A 3,509-nucleotide genomic window follows, 5' to 3' on the forward strand; every position below is an offset into this window, starting at 1 on the left:
GAACCCTGCGAGGGAAAGTCTGCAACACAAAAAAACAGCATAAAATGTTTGCCACAGCCCTGGCCAGGTGGTCAGTTGGTTGGAGCATCATCCCACCACCAGAATGTTGCAGGTTTGGTTCCCAGTCAGGGCACATACCTGGGTTGTGAGTTCAATTCCCAGTCAGGCCATACACGGGAAGGGAAAACAACTGATGTTTTCTTCTCACATCAACGTCTCTCTCTCTGTGTCTCTCTCCTTCTCTCTCCCCTCCTCTCTACCCCTTCCTCTGTCTCTAAAATCAATAGACATATTCTCAGGAGGGGATTAAAAAAGTCTGCCACATCCATCTCTGGTTCTCCTGCCTGTGCACCTTGAAGCCTGGAGAACCCTTCCTCCACACATGTCCAAATATTCCCCATCTGTCACACTGGGTTCAAGGGTCACAGCTTCCCCAGGAAAGTGACTGTTCGCCTATTAGACCTTTCTCCCCTGGGCTGCTGTGATCACAGGTGGCAGGAGGAACTGCTAGGTGGGGGGGCCCATGGCAGGTCCAGGCCTGGGTTTGCCTGGTGTCTTGCAAGTCACTGTCAGCCCCTGGGGCTTCTCTTCCACCTGAGGGGTGCACGTGAGCGTAGGGGCCATTTAGGTTCACCCACCCTGGGGGTCATCCCCCCACTAGCCAGTGAGCTCATGGGACACTGAGGGGTCAGCATGTTTGTTGAGGACCTCAGTGAATGAACAGAGCTGGGGACACTCAGACCCAAAGCTCTTTCAGAATTAAGCCTCTGAGCATCCTCGGCGGCAACGGCCCTCCCTGCTCCTTTCCCTGACCCAGGAACAAAGCCATCTTCTCAGCTGCCAGCCAGCCCCACCCTCGGCACCGCCCTGGGTGAGACAACCAAAAATGCTGACCATCTGTCCACTTGCTGTTCTTTTTTCCCAATGTGATTACATACCTTGGGGGCAAACACAGTAATTTCAAATACTTATTCAATGCCTACTGGAGGCCAGGCACTGGGCTCTGGGTTTCCACATGAATTATCTCATTTAATCCTGGTGCCAGCCCATGAGGTAGGTCCATTATTAGCTCTCACTTCTCAGGCCAGGAAATGAGGCCCAAAGAGGTTAAATTTGCCCAAGGTCATATAGCAAGCCAGTGACAGAATTTTGGAACCTTATGAAATCATTTTTTGTGCATTTGTGTTGCAATATTTTTGCATTCTTATACTCCTCTCTCAGGCTTTGCATTTTTGTTTTTTAATTTCACGTCCTCATCTATTTTCAGTCTGTGATGCTCTGTTTGTCTGGCACTGTTTCTTGTCTTCCTCTCTAAAACAGTAGAAATATTCTGGAAAATTTGTGAAAACAAAGCTAAATAGGTAAAGTGGACATGGATGACTGAGAATGAATTTTTTAAATGAAACAACCTAGGAAGCAGAAAAATTGCCGTCAAAACACATATGGAAATCGCAAAATCTCCCCAGGGTGCAAGAGTCTTCTCAAGATGTGAGCTGGTAGCTGTGAGCATTCACTTCCAACCAAATTCCTTTCAGCTGATCCACTTGAAACCTAGAAGGGAAAAAAAGCTTTAAAATGTGTTACAACTTTGTCAGACAAGCATATAGTTGCTGGAAAATGTTTAGAGATTAAACGACCACACTAACCGGGCAGGGGCGATACGATGGCCACAGAGGTGGTTTCCCCTGGGCGAGGCTGGTCCGTTGCACTCAGGTGTGCTGACCCCTGCGATTTCCCCAAATGTGGGAGGCTCAACCACATAACTAGTTGGGGTGGGGACTGCATTTGTGCTGTCCCCTGACTTTGGGTGTTAGACATTAGGCGGTGAGGTTCTCTTTTGTGCTGGGTTCAAGCGCTGACCGTCCCACCAGATGACTCTTCTGTGTAGTGTCTTTCCCTTTCGGCTTTGGGGGCAGCCCCAGAATTTCTACCTGAGAACATGCAATTATGCCTGAAACACCATCCACTCATTTCTTCCAACTCATTCTTTCTTCAAATCTAACAATCCTACCTATAAAAAAACAGAAATTAAAAGCCCAGAAACCTGGAGGTGAACATGAAGCATAAAGAGGTGCCAATAAAAGCTAAAATTTTAGAAGTTGCAGAGCCACCCCACAGTACATAAAAATAATATTTGAGTAAACAGGGGCCAGAATTACTGTTTTAATTAACTTTTACTGATGTCGGCCTTATTGACATATAATTGAATACAATAAAATGTACAGATTTTTTAAGCAGAGTTCAAGTTCTGACAAATATATACCCATATAACAACTACACAATCAAAATATTGATTGATCTCGACATCATTAAGAGACCGAACATTTCCATCACCCCAGAAGTTTCTTTGTACCTCTTTGTAATCAACCCACCCACCCCCAACCGATGGTCTGCCCTCCATAATCAGAATCTGTTCTAGAATTTCGTACGCATAGAGCCATGCAGCACGCACTTTTTTGCACCTGTCTCCTCTCACTCATTAGGATGTTTTTGAAAGGCGTCTACTTCGTGACGTGGACCAAGCAGTCCTTTCACTTTGCGGAGTCGTGCCCCCTGCGCGAACACGCCACGCCGTGCTGGCTCACTCTTCTCTTGATGGGCACGTGGACTGCCTCCCGTTGTTCACTACCATGAATAGCTTCCTATGAGTCTTACTTTTGCCTAAGTCTTAGTTTTAATATCATTTTGCATTTCTCTTGGGTGAACGCCTAACAATGAGATTGCGGGGTCATGTGGGAAATGTATGTTTAACTGTATTCAAAATTGGCACACAATTTTCCAAAGTGACTCCAACGTTTTACTTTCCCCCAACAGCGTACAAGAATTCCAGTTGCTCCCCATTCTGGAAAATATTTTAGAGTGTCAGCATTTTACTTTTTTTTTTAATCCTAGGAAGTAAGAAGTTGTATCTCGTTGTTAACCAAATTGTTGTTTTATCCAATAATTGGCTTTCTTCTCAACATCAGTTCTACAATAATGTAACAGGGTGCAGCCAAGGGGGGCCCCAAAAAAGGGATTTGTAATGGGGTCCAGAACTCAAGGTGTCCAGGAAATATTTTGATGTCCTCACCCCTTCCCTCCCCAGGTGTGAGTTGGAGGAAGGGACAAATGGAGCAGGGCCATTGAGAGCTGTTTTGTACAGCAACAGCTTTGTAGCTAACCTCCGAGCATGGTCATTTAACATATCTATAACCTTTAACTGGCTGTGTTGAGGGCAAAGGGGAACTAGCCAGAACATAGCTGTAAGGAAGCAAAAGGTGTTTTACTAACTAACGCAAAGAGGCTCCGGGACACACCCGAAGAGTGGGGTGTGTTCCAGGATGTGGTGTAAGAGCAACAAGGTTAGTCAGGCAGATAGCCATCTGGACAGTTACTAGGGAGGGAAATTTTGCCCCTGTGCACGAGCTCAACTGACCAATCAAGTAAAGGAGCACGAGCCAGTGCACGAGTTAACTCACCAATAATCAGTAACCCTATTGTGCCCCTGAGCCAACCGCTAACCGCCACAT

General features: G+C 46.2%; 1 non-coding gene across 1 annotated transcript; it reads left to right on the plus strand.

The window, feature by feature from the left end:
- The first annotated feature begins 1,638 nt into the window (after positions 1–1,638).
- LOC119002993 (U1 spliceosomal RNA) lies at positions 1,639–1,799 on the plus strand. The gene has a single exon (XR_005069860.1). It is a non-coding gene; the product is annotated as a U1 spliceosomal RNA (small nuclear RNA).
- Positions 1,800–3,509: the final 1,710 nt, after the last annotated feature.

The sequence above is a fragment of the Sturnira hondurensis genome, unplaced genomic scaffold (genome assembly GCF_014824575.4).
Source record: "Sturnira hondurensis isolate 20B ecotype Veracruz unplaced genomic scaffold, ASM1482457v3 Scaffold0018399, whole genome shotgun sequence".
Taxonomy (NCBI): Eukaryota; Metazoa; Chordata; class Mammalia; order Chiroptera; family Phyllostomidae; genus Sturnira; species Sturnira hondurensis.